Below are 18,168 nucleotides of genomic sequence, written 5' to 3'. Positions count from 1 at the left end.
AGAGAACAGATAAACGACAATTGAGGTCAGTTAGATGTATTCAAGTTGGCAGAGCCTCATGATATTCACCCTAGATGGAGCTAGGCAAAGCAATCGCTGAACCTTTAGGAGGGCTGAGGTCCCAAAGGACTGGAGAAGGGCAGACACAGAACCTGTCTTCAGAAAGGGGAACAAGGAGGTGTGGAGGCCAAGAATTAATTAATAAAGGTTTGAAGTGATCTTAATGTATGTTAGCTAATTAGCAGAAGTTAAGATGTGACCTGTATTCAGTAAGATATCTGGTACAAAAGAGAATTGTGTGAAGAGTCGTTACGACCTTGTGAATTGCAGTCTTGTTTTTCTGTTCTAGTATTGCAGACAAATAAGATAACGAATAGGTTTATGTATAAACAAATGCAAATGTTTACTTTTACTGTCTCCAGGTTTGCTAGCCACTGTCTGTTAAGAAGGTATAAAAATTGTTATGATTGTTTACTAATTGAGAGAGATCCGTCCAGTACAAGGGGCAACCCAGTTTCCTGACACTCTCTCCCTCTTGTGTTCACTAGAGTATATAATAAAGTATTTGTTTTTTGCTGCACCCAAACAAAAAGCGAGAACTGAGTTTATCTTCGACAATTTGGGGGCTCGTCCGGGATGGCAACGCCCACGGACACACAGACGGCTGCTACAGATCGTTCCCCTTCAAACCCCATGGCGCCACAATAGAGGTAAGAGACATTTTGAAATCTCTATTGGGGTATCGGAGGAGGACTGACTGTGTGGACGTCTGTTTCTGCTTGGCTCACGCCATCTGAACTTATTGACTGTGCAGCAGGATCAAATGCAGAGTGGTATTGGGGAGAGGCCCCAATAAGGTAAATTTATAGCAGTACTGGGAACTGCTGAATTGGCCAACAGGTAATGCATAAGGTAATGCATTAGAATGCACCGGTGCTGAGGGGTTTTTACCGCCTCAAGAGGGGTTGTCATAAACCGCCTCATGGTATTGGTCCGGACCAGGTAACGATGCATCTTGGATCAAAAAAAAAATAAAAAAAAATAAAAAAAAATTTAATAATTAAAAAAGGTTTAAATAGAGGAAAAGAGGCCTGTGTGTGTGTGTTTGTGTGTGTATACCTGTGTGAGTGTTCGTTACTGGAAGACGCCCAGATTGCCCTGTGAAGCGATTGCTAATGATCAGGAGTATTCTAACGCAAGCCCAGTAACTAGTGGATCTTTAGGAGATCCGACCCACGTTGGGCTGACTCAGCTTGGCATAGTCCGGCGAGGAAGCTGCCTGGGTCTAAGAGTGTGTGAACCCATCTTCCCTCCCTTTCCCTTCTGTGTGGGCTACTGACAATCTGATCGTCTCCCTGGAAGCAATTAGAGTACGCGGCTTTATCTCCCAGAGACTAGCCGACGCTCTTTGCTGAAAGTGGGTGTAAGAGGGTCGTAGTCTTTCTTGTGAGTCTCTCCTGTACGTGAGTGCCCTGTAGGGAGGGATTCTTAGATTCTGGTCCGCTAGCGCGGACAGGGACCCCCTCAGTTGGTGTGACTGTAAAATGGGGGGGGAACAGTCTAAACTTTCCACTTTACCCTCTAAGGGTACCCCAGCATATTACATGAACATACATTATGGTCCTAAAACCTGCAGGTATTTAACTGATTGGAATCTGTACACGCGTGAAAATTCATTTAAACAATGCCCATTAGAAGGTACCTTTGAATTGGATAAACTTACATACCTCAGGGAAACCCTTAAATCACATGCCTCTGCTGCGCAGAATGCGAGCACTTTCTGTCTTGGTGGGAGGAAGCAACAAAGAGACTCCATGAGTCTCGGTGCGGAGTCTGAAGGACTCCCAGGAGAAATTAAAAACTGAAGTACAGGATTTAAAACTTAAATGTAAGACATCCAAATGTCTTCCTGCTTCAGTGCAGCCCTCTGCTTCTCTTTATCCTCAATTAGTTAAACCTGAAAGTGAGGAGGAGACTGCGGAAGATTATAGTGGATTGTTTTAGCAGCATTCCACAGCCGCAGCCCGTTCCCCCCACGGCCCCCCCTTCTCGGCTGAGCAGGCAGTGGTTGTCCTCGCCGCCTCAATTATCAACTGCACAAGTTGTTCATTCTCCTTCTTCGGAAGAATTATCTTCTTCCCTACTGACTGACACCATAGTCCGGTTAACCCTGCCTCTGCTGATAACCATGCCGGCAACTTTCTTAGAAGCACGACACAGGCACTCCAGGCTCCTTTAAGAGACTTGCCTGGAGCTGGAGCTATAGGGGGGTTAATTAAGGTACATGCCCCTTGGACACCTGGAGATCTTAGAAACTTGGTGAAAGAATTTCCTAAAATCAGGGAGGAGCCAGTATAGTTTAGAGAAGAGCTCCAGACAGTGATTCAGTGCTATAATCCATCTTTGGCAGATATTAATCAACTTTTACGAGCTGTACTGCCCCCTGAAGTTCAGCAACGGCTTAACATACAGGCAGCTTGGCCTGATACCAACCCTGTTATTGGGGATGCTTTGGCAGAGGCTAGGAATCGTCTCTTGACCTCTATTTCAGAAGTTTGTCCTAAGAAAACAGATTGGACTAAGATTGCGAATTGTAAACAAAATAAGGGGGAATCCCCTGCTGATTATCTTGATCGACTGACTAAGGTCTTTGAACAGCATTCGGGAATTACTGATACCAGCTGATAATGCCAGGGAAGCGGTAAGGAGCTGCTTTTGTTCAGGGACTCCTTGCCAAAAGTTCAGCAACCATTGAGAACTATTTGTATTGGCTGGCCAAACTAAACCCCTTTCAGAATTGGTGACAGTTGCAAATCATTGTATGGCTTGCATAGACCAGAAGAAAGAAACTAGTGAAACAAAACTTATGGCTTTACAGTTACAAACTTATCAGCTCAGGGGTCGTGGGGGAATGAGAAGAGGACGGGGACGAGGTCGTGGGAGAGGTATGGGAAGGGGTTCCTCATATTCTGCCCAGAATCCTGCCCCCGACTGGGAGCACTGCATGCCACTTGTGTGGTCAGGAGGGACACTGGAGGAATGAGTGTCCAAATCGATTAGCTCAGACTCCAACTCAGTTTCCCAAATCCTGAAGCGCCTGTATTCTCCCCCACAAGGAACCCCTTACTAGGACAGCCTGAGGAAACGTAACTGCATCATGAATCCTTTAATTCCTATTAATCAAGAAGGCCCATTTGTTGATTGTAATATTGCTGGTAAATCTGTTACTTGTCTTGTGGACACTGGGCTAGTAGATCTGCTCTGAGATCCTCGGAGTTTCCCTCTGTTCCTTTTGTCCGACTGGTCTGTTAGATGCTGTGAGGCGATTTCAAACTGTCCAGTTTCGCATCACTGTCACAGTTACCCACCTTCCTCGAGAAAGTTTTTCTTGGCACTCTAAGAAGATAAGCATTCCTTTCTACTCAGTTCTAACATTCTTTTCCTGTGAGATTTGCTGTTGAAGAGATCTATTGGTGTAAATTAGGTTTGTAAACATTTAACTGTACACCAGATGTGCGTATTCCTTACAGGTTCCTGATGAGAAATAACAAACCTGGTGTTTGGACACAACTCTCATATACATCCGAGCCAGCTGCGTCGGGCAGTCTCCACTGCAGCCCTGACCTGTTGTGCGAATTTGTTTTTAGTCACAAAGTGTCCCCCCCATCTCTGGTCATCGTCATGCCAAATGATGTGTGACAGATTAGAACAAGCGCGAGTCCTGGTGTTAAAGGTATTCTTGTGGACCCTGCTAAGCTTTTGTCCAAGGATTTTCCCACTAATACCCACTAGCGTTCCCTAGAAGCAGTGCCAGGCATAGCTCCGGTTATAGGAATCTTTATTGCAACAGGGTATTATTGTTCCCACTATTAGTATTCTTGTAGTTATACTCCGTTCTATCTTTCCCTGTCAAAGAATCCATGAAGGAATACCTATCGGTTTGTTCTAAGACCTTCGCAGAATATTAATGCTGTGGTTTTGCCTTCTTTTCCAGATATTGTTCCAAATCCAGCTACAATTCTTTCTTGTATTCCATCCACCGACCGCCACTTATGTTTTTCTGTTGTAGAATTTGTGTTCAGCTTTTTTTTCTAATTCCAATTCACCCAGATATAGTCAGTAATTTGTTTGCCTTTACTTCTAATAAAGGATGTCAGTATACCTGATCCAGGTTACCCTCAAGGGTATACTGTAATCTCCCTCCCTGTTTTTTTCTCAGATCCGATGAAGAAGGATCTGGATGATGTGGTTTTTCCCTGGAAAATCAGTACTTATACAATATGTGTATGACCTTTTAACTGGCGTCTTTTCTCTCTTTTGACTCTTCTAAAACTGATAGCTCCCTGACTCTTTTAAAAAAACTGCATTAGGCTGCCAAAGGTCACAAAGCATCCCAGGAGAAACTCCAACTGTGTCAAACCCAAGGTTCATTATCTTGGTCATGATATTCTCTCATGGCAAAGCGTCATTTGGTCAGAACTCTCCGTGTTTCAGCTATTTTAAATATGCCTAAGGTCCGTAGTACTATTCTCAAATTGGCTATTCTCTATTTCTCTACAACTTAATACTATTTTCTCACTATTTCTTCCATGGGCATGGCTCTGTGCTTATGGATAAGATAACCCTTGGGGATGTACTGCCCTCCCTAATTGGCTTTCCAGATAATGACTTACCAAAAGCACCGTTGCTACCACAATAGGTTACCCCTCATCCACTAGCCCCTCAACCCTGGCCATCACATCTGTAGACTAATCCAGATGTAAACGAAATTGTATATTCTAATGATATTCATTGGCCCAGACCTTCCCAGCTTAGTGATTTATTAAGAATAATTGCTCAAAAGCCTATTATTTAAAGTTTCAACAGCAGAATTCCGTATGAGAGAACCATAGAGGTGGAAAACAAATGGATCAGTGGAAATAGGGATCCATAATATTTACTGCACATCAGCCCCGAGAAATTTAAATATGAAATTGCATGGGTTCCATATGAAGTAGATATGATGGTTTTATTCCTTGGAATTTGTGTCTATGTTTACCTTGAAAGAGGCGCCTTAATATTTGTTTGAAAAGTTGGTTACCCTAATTATTGAAGTAATCAAACGGACCTACCGCAAAGATTAGGTTTGGATTCGTGCTACTGGAAAATTTTACAGTCACTGTATTGAGACATTCCAGTGACTGATAATGAGACTGTGTACTATATTGCAATACACTCCCCTCTTATGCAATGATATTAATGGCCGTCTCAGAAATATGATGCAGGTCTAACAGACCAACAGATGTGGTATAGACCTACGCTGAGGGGAAAATGTGCCAGTAATATCGTGGATCTGTGACTTAACATCTACACTAGGGACTGTGAAGTTTACATTGCCTTTAATCTAGTTTTACCAGATCAACCTCTACATATCCAAAATTGTTCCCAATGGGCTGCCATTAGTATTAGGCCAACACAGCAGAAGGGCCCTGGGTTAATTTCCTCTTTAGAAAGAAGATGGGATCTGAGCAGGATCTCTTGATGGATGGGGCCAATTCTGCTAGCTGCTGTTTGGAATATTTTTAAGACCCAGGGAGCATGATGAGAAAAATTGGGCGCAATTAGAGAAGGCCACTGGCCTGATTTCTGGGGCAAACAGCTGACACAAGTGCGAACTCAAAGTGGGTGAGTTACATGTCATTTCCGCCCTTTAGTTCTCTGACCCAGAATTTATTGAGGAAGATGGTACTGAATATCACTGAGGCTAGGGAAGGCATTGGCTATGGGGATCTGAGCATGCTTCGGTAAATTCAGGATTTCCTGAATGAACGCAGCCTTGATGGCCATATCGGACATGATCTAGTGCACCCAATGCTTGGCCCACTGCCCTTACAGTCACTACAGGATACCATCTGATCGTGGCCATGGAGACATACTTGGGACACTTTCTGGATGGAAGAGTGGTTGGACGTTCACAGTGCACCTTCCAAGCATATGGACCATTGGATTAACGGTGTGTGGGCTCGACGCCACATACCAAATACATGCCGGGTACCATGGAGGAGATGCTTGTGGGATTGTGGTGATTTCACACCTAAGAATATCTGGGAAGTCAGGCCACCTGATTCTCCCTAATCGATTTTTGGTTAGTGCTAACCTGGTGATTACATCTTAGATATTTGGGAATGGGAATATAGGGAATTTATGGACAAGTTTGCGCGATTAGAACCACCACATGCTTCAGTGTTTATACGGAAACTGAAGCCAGGGGAAGTTGGTCACTGTTTATGTACAATCATTATGCTGGGAGGTAGAGGTCAAGGAACTACCCTTACAGTCACACACCACTAATTTTCCAGGCTAATGATAGCTGGTGTGTAGCGTTAATACCACCACAATTACGAGGATATACATATTAATCGTGTAGCTTAATCTGCTGCAGGCATCTCATATCAATTAATTCTGGCCCTGCAGATAGGACTAGTTTTACATGTAGCTCTTTAGATTTCAGGTATATTTTAATTGGACTAGAATAGTACCTGATCGGTTTTTCAGAATTTGCTTTCAATTGTTGCCAGAGGTTCGCCAGAATCTCTTTAGTTTGCAAGGGGCAAATTCACATTGCTTCAGAATATATATCATGCTGAGCAGAATGCCTGTTCATACAGCTTATTAAGAGTGTCTACTTTATGTACTAAAGTTTGATGTAGTTGTGCTTTGTTACCTAAAACTGTACGCACAACCCCATTATTATATTCCTATGATGGGGATGTTAATGTGTTTTGTAGTGTTGTACTAGTTGGTGTTAGGGTCAACAGTTTTTTTGTTGTTGTATATGTTTGTAAATGGAAGGCCGTGAATGATAGTAAATACTACTTTTCATGTTCATGCTAATCATGCAATTGTCATTGCATACCCATGAACACCCCTAAGGTTGACATGTCTCCTGTAGACTCCTTGACAATCCATGATTTAGAATGCTAAATTGAGATTTGAGGTGATTAATGTTGTACTAGAAAGTACAAAAGGGGGAGTGTGGAGGCCAAGAATTAATTAATAAAGGTTTGCCAGGGATCATAATAGTATGTTAGACTAATCTAGCAGAAGTTAAGATGTGACCTGTATTCTGTAAGATATCTGGTACACAAGAGAATTGTGTGAATAGTCGTTACCGACATTGTGAATTGCAGGTCTTTGTTTTTCTGTTCTAGTATTGCAGACAAATAAGATTACGAGAATAGAGCTTAATGTAATTAAACAACAAATGCAAATGTTTACTTTTTTAACTGTCTACCAGGTTTGCTAGCGCACTGTCTGTTAAGAAGGTATAACAAAATTGTTATGATTGTTATATACTAATTGAGAGAGAATCCGTCCAGGACAAGGGGCAGACCCAAGTTCCTGACAACTCTCGTCCCATCTTGTGTTCACTAAGAGTAATTTAAATAAAGTATTTGTTTTTGCTAGCACACCAAACAAAAAGCGGAAGAACTGATTATTGCTTCGACAGAGGCCCCAAGGAATTATAGACCTGTCAGCCTAACTTTGGTACCCAGAAAAGTATACTGGAACAAGTTATTAAACAGTATGTTAAGAATCTAATGAGGAGTATAATAGGGGTAACTAACGAATAGCACCAATGGATTTAGTCCGCAGAACAAACGCATCGCGCAAACCAATCTAATTTCCTTCTTTGACACAGTTACTTGCCTAGTTGTAATTGGAGTCATTGCAGTATGATGATGATTGGTATATGAAGTGTTAGTTAAGGCTTTTGACACCAGTCCCTACAAGGAACATTTCTCATAAGCCAAACTAATCCAGTCTGATTCCAGAATGAGATTACTATACTCAGGTGGGCGTCCAACTGATGGAAATGACCATACTCCAAAAGAGGAATTATCACTGACTTGCTAGCAAACTGGGAGGAGTGTCTCAAGTGGGGACTCCCAGGGGTGTTGCCTGGTCCAGTAACTAATCAATAATTTTCATTAAGACAACTTGGTTAACGGAAAAGAGAGGAATGGCTTGTAAAGAATTTGGTGGATGACACCAAGCTGGGAGGGGTTGCAAGCACTTTGAGGACAGATTAGAATTCCAAAATCAGCTTGCTAAAATGGAGAGTTGGTCTGAAGTCAACAAGATAAAAATTTCAGTCAAAACAAAAGTGGACGTAACCTACATCTTAGGGGAAGGAAAGAATTCATAAAAACAAAGTGGGGGATAACCGGCTAGCGTGGCAGTACTGCAGAAAAGGATCTGGGGGTTATCATGGATCTCACACTGAATATGAATCAACAGTTGGTGATTAGCTGTTGTGAAAAAAGGGAAAATGCCATTCTGAATTGTGTTAGCTTGGAGTCTCTGTGTCCAGTTGTGCAGGCACCCATGCTTTAAAGAAAGATGTGAAACAAAACCTGGGGCCAGTTCCAGAGGACAATCGACAAAAATGATCATGCAGTTTTGGAAAACCTGACCTGTGAAGAAAGGTTGAAACGAACTGGGCATGTTTCATCTTGAGAAGACATTGGGGCACCTGTAACAGTCTTCAAATACGTTAAGGGCTGTTGATACCAGAGGATGGTGACAAATTGTTCTCCATGTCCCCTGTAGGTAGTGACAAGAAGTAATGAGCTTAATCTGCAGCAAGGGAGATTTAAGTTAAATATTAGGAAAAAGTCTAAGGGTGTGGCTAAGCACTGGGACAGGTTACCTAAGTGAAAGTGGTGGACCATCCCTCATCATGGAGGTTTTTAGAAAACAGGCTGGACAAAACCACTCAACAGGGACATCCTAGGAATGCTTGGCCCCTAACCATCAAGTGGCAGTGGGGTGGAGTAGATTGACCTCTTTGAGATCCCTTCCATCCCTGCACTTCTGTGATTCCCTCTATTCCCAGGTTCTGTATCGAGGAGACCCTGACATCTCTGTCAATGGACATTTCCCCTCTTTTGGGATCACAAAACGACCCACAGAATCTACTGTCCTAGTGGCCCCTAGAACTAGAAGTGTTTGGGGAATCTAGCTCCGGGCTCTGGCCAGGGATGATGGTGAGGCGGCCTCTGATGGTATCGAACCATCAAACGGAATACCAGGTTACACATTGGTGGGCTCAGTGGAGAACCACAGCAGATCCCCGCCCACGCTCCCTCCACCCCCACCCCATACAGACACTCTCATGATATATTGGGTGCACTTGGCCCTCCAGCCCAAGAACCTTTTGTAGATAACTTACTCTGAAGGAGCCAAAAAGAGAAGGCACTGGGGTGTCCCCATGCTTGGGATTAAACAGAGCCTTGGTCCCTGATCCCCACCCCAGCTACATGAAGCTATTCCCCTTCCAGCCCCCACGCCACCAGACCTTCAAGATGATTTGCAGCACCAGAAGGTTGGGCTCCTGATCCTCCGCACACCAAGGCCTTCAGCTGCTCATCCATGAATTTTCAGAGTCGTGCATGCAGAGCAGAGGCGAAACCAGAGCAAGTGGATTTACCCAGTCCAGGGTTGAATGAACCAATTCCCTGTCGTGTGACACCCCCCCAGGTCATAGCAGCCCCTGGTATTACAGCTCACCCACTCACTTGTACCCGCAGGGGACCTACTACAAACTCCTCCTGGCAACAGGGCCCCACCTGTCTTTGCTCTCCCCAGAAAGCCCACTGCACACAGTCTATCCCACTGGGAGAGTCAGACAGGACTCCACATTTGGAGGGCAGATTTCCAGCCAAGCTTCGGCTCCCCTGGCCTATGTGCACCTGAAGCAGCCGATCTCAGGCCTGTGCCCCCAGCCACGCATGGGGGATGAATGTGCTTGTGAAGGGAGTGTCTGTTCCCCACTAATTGTCGGTGCATGTGAAGGATAAATGCCTACTACTGCTACCCTAGGAGGGAGTTACTCCTTTATCTGGGCCTGTGCTTTGGGGCCTGTGCTTTGGTGCTGCAGGTCCTGCGCTGAAGTCCTGTTGGGGAGCTGTGATCATTACACTCTTATGCCAGTGCCAGGTAACCCAGGGGACAGTACACGAGCGAGTGGCAGGATTCCCACTCGGTTTGGGACGGCTCAACATGGCCGGTTTGGGGCTTACTTTGGTGTAGAGAGCAGCCTCCACCTCCTCCTCCATGGTGTGTGCTGGAGGCAGGGAGAAGATGCTGGAGAAGCAGGTGGCGAGCAGGCTGGGTCGTGTCAGGACCAGCCACGGTAGCTTCATTTTGCTAAGAGAAGAGACACATGCGGATTTGGGGTCTGAGGCAGGACTGATGTGCTAATATTGCCCTCAGGCTCCCAGGACATGGAAACACCTGCGGGGGCTCCAGGTGGCAGATGAGAACAGGCTGGGGGCGGGGTGGAAGGAGTTGGTGCTGCCTTCTCTCATACCAGCAGGCAGGGACTTAGTGTAGCCTGCAGCTGTCTGCTGTGACCCCACCAGCACTCACCGGCTGGGGCAGAGATCGCTGCGCTTCACCAAGAAACAACATCCTGCAAATGGCATGGACGGGAGACTAGAGCCTGCTGGCACCAAAGCGCCTCTGAACCCAGCGGCCACAGTGCAGAGGAGCCTGCCAGTCCTGCCCCGCTGGGGGCAAGAGACCCTCCCACCACAGCCGTCTGCACTGCGGCTGCACAGTCCAGGCCAGCAGAGAGATGCTGCATCAGCCCGCAGCCGGGCAGAACCGAAGCAGGGATCTAAGCCCTGCCCCTGCCCATTGCTCTCAGCCTGCTGGACAGGGCACACAGCTGTGTGCAGGGGGGCAGGAAGGTGGGGACAGCCCAGACAGCATTAACCTCTTCACCCCCACTGCCAGAGCATGGCCCCAGCACATGCAATGAGGTGCCAGGTGACTACTTGAGCTGCCCCTGCAGGACAGAGCCGCGCCCCTCGTGGCAGGCGGCAGCCAGTGAGGAACAGCTACGCCCAGCTGATGCAAATCCCGCCCCTCTCACCCCGCAGAGACGCGATCATGGCCAATGCCGTTGCCTGCCCCGTTGTCAGGAAGCCAGTGCGCAGTGGGGAGAGTTGCTCCAGCTCCTGCCCCACCTCCCTTCCCATTCCTGGGGAACTAATTGAGCCAACAGCGAGAGCCCAGCCCCAGCCCGCAGCATCCATCACCTTCCAGACGCCTGATGGGCAGGCTTCTGGGAAGCTCAGAGCAGGGCACTAGCGGCACTGAGAGAGAGCCCCCCATGGCACAGGCAGTGCCAAGTGCCAGGGCTCAGCCTGCCCAGCCTCTCAGCCACTGGGAGTCGCTGAGCTGCCAGTGTGACGCAGCTGGCACTGACTCCAATCGCTCCGCTCCAGCAGCACCTAACTGCCCCTCTCCCCTCAGAGGGGACGGTCCTGCCTTCCACGCCCCTCCACCATATCTTCATAAGGCCACGTGGAGAGGTCACCAGGCACCGAAGGATCCTCCACCACCTACCCCCACTGGTGCCAGTCCACATGCACCAGCACCATCATCTGGTGCCACATTTCCTGGGGGAATCAGAAAATGGGGGAGGAGCAGAGGGGGGAATGCCCTGGAAAACTGGCCATGCCAAGTGGCTGGCATGTCTGGCTGCATGTAGCACTGGCTGGGGCTGGGCCGGGCAGGCTGGGTACCTCAGCTTCATGATGGCGAGCATTGCTTGCTGACGCATCACGCCGGTCAGGGAGTCGACGGACTCGTGATCAATCAGCTCCTGAGGAGACAATGTGGGGAAATGCCAGCTGGGCTCCAAGCTCCTGCAAGGCTCCGACAGGGGAGCAAAGCGCAGGGCCTGCAACACGTGGGCTCAGCAGCCAGGTCGTCCTACTGCAGGCTTGATGGTGTGCAGGGCTCCAGCCAGGGAGCGCAGTGCAGGGCCTGTGCTCAGTGTCCCAGTGTCACGCGCCAGTGCTCTGCAAAGGCTCCATCAGCATTAGCACCCAAGGACTCCACCTGAGATCAGGCCCCCTTGTGCCCGGTGCTGCACACACACAGTGAGAGCCAGTCCCTGCCCCAGAGAGCTCACGAGCTAACTAGACGAGACAAGGCATGGGAAGGAAATTGAGGCACAGAGGGGGAAGTGACTTGCCCAAGGTCTTACTGCAGAACTGGGAGTAGAACCCCGGTGTGCTGAGCTCAGCCCACTGGGCCACCCACCAGCCCACGCTGTCCCACGTTCAGGGAAGGGAGGTTAGCTCTGGAAAGCTTTCTGCAGCGCTGGAGAGCAAAGACTTTCCAAATCTACGGAGCAGATTTGTTGCTAGTTCCCTAGTGGGCACTGACTGCGGAGTGTTGGGGCTCTGGGCAGGGAGACTGGCGTACACAGAGCGACCCGGTGACTTGGGAAGCTGGGTGCAAGGGAACAATCTACGTTTCAATACAGTTATATGTTTAGGAACAAAGACGGCAGGTCACACCCACAGCATGGGGGTCCTAACCTGGGAAGCGGTGACTCTGGAAAAGACTTGGCAGTCATGGTAATCAGCTGCCCATGAGCGCCCAGTGCGAAGTTGGGGCCAAAAGGGTTAATGCCATCCCGGGATGTACAAACAGGGCAATCTCCAGTTGTTAGAGAGGTTATTTTCCCTCTGTATTTGGCACTGGTGCGACCGCTGCTGGATCCTGTGTCCGGGTCCGGTGCCCACAATTCAAGGAGAATGTTGATAAATTGGAGGGGGGTCAGAGAACAGCCCCAAGAGTGACTGAAGGACTGGGAAACATGCCTGATAGTGAGAGACTCAAGGAGCTCAATCAGTTCAGCTTAACAAAGAGAAAGTTACAGGGTGACTTGATGACAGTCTGTAAGTACCTACAGGGGAAGCAAATACTGGATAATGGGCTCTTCAGTCTGACTCGATCCAATGATTGGCAGCTGAAGTTCGACAAATCTGCAAAGATCTCCAGGCCAGTCACTAAACCCGCCAAGTAACACAGCCCCAGTGTGTGTTTTACTCACCTTTATCTTCTCCACTAGCAGGCTTTGTCCATAAAAGCAGGCAGGCTGCTGAGGGTGCTGATGGAATCCAAGAACTTGAGTTTCTTGGCCTCGTCCTACGCCCCGCAGAGATTAGACACAAACAGGAAGGTTAGCGTGGAAAGGAGCTGCTAGTGGAGAGATGTCAGAAAGCTTCCCCCCAGTGCTGCTCAGGCTTTGATATCCCAAATGGCAGAAGGCCATTCATCTGGCAACAGGAGTGACTATCTGGGGAGGGCAGGGCAGGGCAGCTCTGTATGAAACCGGACCAGAGAGGGAGCAGATCTCACGGGGTAGGTGTCCAGAGAGGAACTGCAACATGGCAGCTAAGCAGCCAGACAGTGTTAGTAGGGGCTTGACAGAGTGGGAGGAACATCTGGGTGGGACACCCTGACACCCCAATATTCGCCACTGTCATGTCATTAGGATATGTTTTGTACAAAGTACATATTGTAAGGTATTGTAAAAGTCTTTATCTGCTAGACATTAATGTCTCGTTGGATTGTATGTGCTATCGCTGTATGTGCAGTTATGAAGTTCAGCTATGTATGTGTTCCTGAAACACGTTGTGAGGTTCAAAACAGCCTATCAGATACAACAGTAAAAATGCCAAACAATGGCTTCTTGAGGAAATGCACACAAACAGCATAGAAACCTCTTCGAGATAACGCTACACAGTGGGAACTGTTGGACCCAGGTCGCAGCAAAAGAGTTTTCCAGCAGGTGGGAAGAGGAGATAAAAGGGGAACAATGACATCGGGGGGACCTCACGCTCCCTGCAATAAGACACCTGGAAACACCTGAGGGACAAAGATTGAACTATGAGAAGTGATGGTCTCAGGCTGGAGAGAGATTCCTAACCTGTGTAAGAAAACCTGGGAAATCCAAGCTGCACAGCAAAGAATCTTAAGAATCTGCCAGCCTGAGAATTTGCTAGTGTAGATCCTATCTATCTAGTGTGGAAAGCTTAGTTTGCATGTTGTGTTTATTTACTAAGGTAATCTGCCTTGTTCTGTTTGCTATCTCTTAGAACCACTTAAAATCTACCTCTTGTAGTTAAGAATCTTATTTCTTGTTTATACCATAACCCAGTGTGTACAATTAGTAACTGGGGGGAGGGGCAAAGAGTTGGGCATGCCTCTCTCCACATCAAGGGAGGAGGCAAATTTCATAAAACCTTTGGGTCTGTACTCCAAAGGAGGTGGCACCAGAGTACTGGGACAAGCCCCTTCAGCTGAGTCTTCCCAGAGCTGATCTCAGGGTCTGTGTCTTTCTGCAGCTGGGCGTGGCCCTGCCTGAGTGTATGGCTGAAAGTGGCTTGTGAACTGAGCCCAGGGCCGCCCAGGATTCGGGGGGCTGGGGCAAAGCAATTTCAGGGACCCCTTCCATAAAAAAATAGTTGCAATACTATAGTGTCATGTATTTGGAAATGTAAAAAATAACCAGTGAAATACATTCAAAAATTAATTTTTAATAATTTGAAAATACACCTCTACCTCGATATAACGCTGTCCTGTGGAGCCAAAAAGTCTTACCGCATTATAGGTGAAACCGTATTATATCGAACTTGCTTTGATCCACTGGAGTGCGCAGCCCCACCCCCCGCAGAGCACTGCTTTACCGCGTTACATCCGAATTCGTGTTATATTGGGTAGTGTTATATCGGGGTAGAGGTATACACGAAATACATGATTTTAAAACATTCAATGCTTTAATGTGTGTGTCATAACTATAAAGGGAAGGGAACTGCCCTCCTGTGTACAATACTATAAAATCCCTCCTCGGCAGAGACACTAAAATACTTTTACCTGTAAAGGGTTAAGAAGCTCAGGTAACCGGGCTGACACCTGACCCAAAGGACCAATAAGGAGACAAGATACTTTCAAATCTTGGGGGCGGAGAGGAGGCTTTTGTTTGTGCCCTTTGTTTTGGTGGTGTTCGCTCTTTGGACTAAGAGGGACCGGACATCAATCCATGTTCTCCAAATCTTTCTGAACAAGTCTCTCATATTTCAAACTTGTAAGTAACAGCCAGGCAAGGCGTGTTAGGTTTAACTTTGTTTTCTCAACTTATAAATGTTCCTTTTTGCTAAGAGGATTTACCTCTGTTTGCTGTAATTTTGAACCTAAGGCTAGAGGGGGTTCCTCTGGGCTCTATGAATCTGATTACCCTGTAAAGTTATTTTCCATCCTGATTTTACAGAGATGAGTTTTACCTTTCTTTCTTTAATTAAAAGCCTTCTTTTTAAGAACCTATTGATTTTTCCTTGTTTTAAGATCCAAGGGTATTGGATCGGTGTTCACCAGGGACTTGGTAAAGAAGTTTCTCAAGACTATCTAGGGAAGGGAGTTAGTATTTAGGAGTGGTGGCAGCAAAACCAGATCTAAGCTGGTAGTTAAGCTTAGAGGTGTTCATGCAGGTCCCCACATCGTACCCTAAAGTTCAGAGTGGGAAGGAACCTTGACAGTATGTATACATTTGCAATTACATAATGGGCTGTCGCTGGGTGATGGTGATGGTTGGTGCCAATGGGCCGGCGCTGCCTGGGGGTGGCGCTGCTGTTGCCCAGGGCTGGGTGGGAGCTGGGCTCAGGGCTGGGGGCGTGTCAGGAGGGTGTCCAGCTCAGAGGGGCTTACCATGCTGCTTACTCCCACCTCCCCCCTCTCCCAGAGCCTCAGAGCGCCGCGTCCAGGAGCTTTCCTGGCCCCTGGACAGCACTGCAGCAGCCTGGCTCCATCGGACCTGAGCTCACAGCCCCGCCCCCTTACCATGCAGCTCTGAGCAGGAGGCTCAGGCCATGCCTCCTTACCACGCAGCTCCGAGTGGGAGGAGCTCAGCCCCGCCCCCTTACCATGCAGCTCAAGCAGGAGGTGCTCAGGCCATGCCTCCTTACCATGTGGCTCTGAGCAGGAGGTGCTCAGGCCATGCCTCCTTACCATGCAGCTCAAGCGGGAGGCGCTCTGGCCCCACCCCCTTACCACGTGGCTCCAAGTGGGAGGAGCTCAGGCCCCGCCCAAGCCACGCTGCTTTAGCTCTGTCCAGGCCACTCCTGGAGGCGGTGCGCTGAGGCGCCGGGGGATGGGGGCAGGCGGAGGGAGCCTCCGGCATTCTCGTGGGGGCCTCTGCGTGACCGGGGCCTGGGGCAAATTGCCCCACTTGTCCCCCCCCTCTGGGTGGCCCTACCCAAGACCAGCAAGACAAGGTAAAGGGGGCCCAGGCTGGCAGAACAGGTGGGCTCAGTGGTATCCCGATACATCAGGTGGCACCTCAAAGGGGCTGGAAATTGAAAGTAGACAAATTCAAACTGGAAATGTACGTTTTTAACTGAGAAAGTAATAGACCATTGGAAAACTGAGCAAGTGGCATGGTGGGTGACCTTTTGTAACTCAAGGCAGGACATTTTTAAGATGCTTTAGTTTAAACAGGAATTATTCGGGGCTGGTCTCTGGCCTGTGTTATACAGGAGGTCACAGTGGTCCCATCTGGCCTTAGAATCCATGCATCTCCCAGAGAAGGGCGGATGGTGCATGTGGACAGGGCACTAGCTGACAGGTCAGAGGAGGGCTCTTAGTACCTGTTCATTGCTCGTGAGAAAGGCGTTGATGTACTCCAGGGCCTCTTTCTCCTCCCAGTCTATCCTCCTTAAGCAAGCGTTACAATAGGATGGTGAATCTGATCAAAGACAGAGCGGTGGTAATACCTGGGTCTGCCAAGCTGCAGGCTGGGTGACAGAGATCTTAGAGAAAACCCTTACCTCTCACTTCCGCCCCAGCAGGGGAGCAGCCCCGATGCACAGCAGGGTCTGGCACAGCGATTCCTGGATTCCTCACCTCTTTGCTGCCCAGCCCAGCAAAGATCCAGTCAGAGCCCTGGTTCTCAACAGCCACCCCACTTCCCCGCCCAGCATGCAGGCTCAGTCTGGGACTTGGGGAGCGTCACATCTGGAAGGAGGGATGATGTCAGGCCATGAGTGGTGTCCCAACTCTCCAGGCCATTGCTGGAGGGGGCAGAGGGACTGGCAGTGAATTGCTCTGGTCCTCGTGTAGGCGAGGGAACAGTTGCCCAGTCTGTGTGAGAGATGGGGACCCAGAGCCTGCCCGTTCTGCTTGTTCTGACTGCCTCTCCTGCCACCAACAGCCAGCCAGAGCCATCGGGTGTAACCTGGGCAGGCACTGGGCTCCCATCGTCAACACTCCCCCCAAATGCCCTGTGCTGGGACATGCAACAAAGGAGCCAGCAGATGGGGCTGCAACACCAGGGGGCATCTTATGCTCTGGCCGGTGCCCTGCAATCCTAGGCTTTAACAACCCACCCTGCACCAAGCAGCCCCTTCGACGGGTGGAAAATATCTTCCAACCCTGCAGCGTGACAGATCAGGGTGGGCGATTCAGTCAGTCTCCACCCCATGCTTCGGCTGCCGTTTCTAATGCCCCAATCAGCTCTAGAGGCTGCAGCTGCTGCCAGCAGGAGGGGCCATTCCCCCCTGCCGGGGTTTTCCTGTTTCTCCATCTCATGGCAGCCCAGAGCAGTACAAGGTCTATGGAGTCTTCTCCCCCCAGTGACACCCTAGTCCTGCCACCCAACCACCAGAGGGGCCAAGCCCCACCCAATGCAGGGCCATGGCCCCGGCCATTTCTGCAGCCCCCTCTGCCCACCCAGGAGGCGCCACTCACCGGCACGGAAGGGCTGAGGCACACACAGCTCCTGCTTCCGCTGTGGGCTCTTTCGCCAACTCTTCCGTTGGGGAGGTTTCGTCTCCTCCCAGGCACGGATGGGCTTTGAGGGGCCCTTGGGGACTTCCTCAGCCATCCTGCAAGAAGCCAGGACAAGGCATTGCTTGTGAGTGACGAGAGGCGACTGCCCCGTTCAGCATCAGGGCCAGCCCAATTATTTCTGTTCCACCAGCGCCTACAGATGCCAGCTGAGATCAGGGCCCTGTTGCACCAGGCAGGGCCGGCTCCAGAGCCCAGCGGGGCAAGCACCCGCCTGGGGCGGCCCTTTCTCGGGGGGGCGGCAGGCTGGGCTGGCGGACCTGCCGCAGTCATGCCTGCGGCAGCTCAACCGGAGCCGCCGGACCAGCGAACCGCCCGCAGCTGCGGGAGGTCCAGCCAAGCCGCGCGACCAGCGGACCCTCCGCAGTCATGCCCGCGGGAGGTCCGCTGCTCCCGCGGCTCGGGGGCGCCTCCCGGGCATGATTGCTTGGGGCGGCCAAATTTGTAGAGCCGCCCCTGGCACCAGGTGCTGCAGACAAT

The 18,168-nt window shown here is 49.2% G+C and overlaps 1 protein-coding gene and 1 long non-coding RNA gene across 2 annotated transcripts in view; both read right to left on the bottom strand.

Annotated features, from left to right (window-relative positions):
- Positions 1-9,379, bottom strand: part of LOC123369857 (maestro heat-like repeat-containing protein family member 7) — a 33,949-nt gene extending 24,570 nt beyond the window's left edge. Inside the window, exon 1 of the mRNA XM_045015887.1 lies at positions 9,341-9,379. The gene's annotated coding sequence lies outside the window, so the exon portion shown is untranslated. The remainder of the gene's footprint in view (positions 1-9,340) is intronic.
- Positions 9,380-10,069: 690 nt separating this feature from the next.
- On the bottom strand, positions 10,070-17,723 carry LOC123369868. Its single transcript, XR_006579166.1, has 5 exons — positions 17,590-17,723; positions 16,491-16,588; positions 12,899-12,993; positions 11,577-11,656; positions 10,070-10,191 (listed from the first exon to the last, which is right to left on the bottom strand). It is a non-coding gene; the product is annotated as an uncharacterized LOC123369868 (long non-coding RNA).
- Between the last annotated feature and the right edge of the window lie 445 nt (positions 17,724-18,168).

This window comes from Mauremys mutica, chromosome 4, assembly GCF_020497125.1.
Source record: "Mauremys mutica isolate MM-2020 ecotype Southern chromosome 4, ASM2049712v1, whole genome shotgun sequence".
NCBI lineage: Eukaryota > Metazoa > Chordata > Testudines > Geoemydidae > Mauremys > Mauremys mutica.
This window is presented reverse-complemented; position numbering and strand designations above follow the sequence as displayed.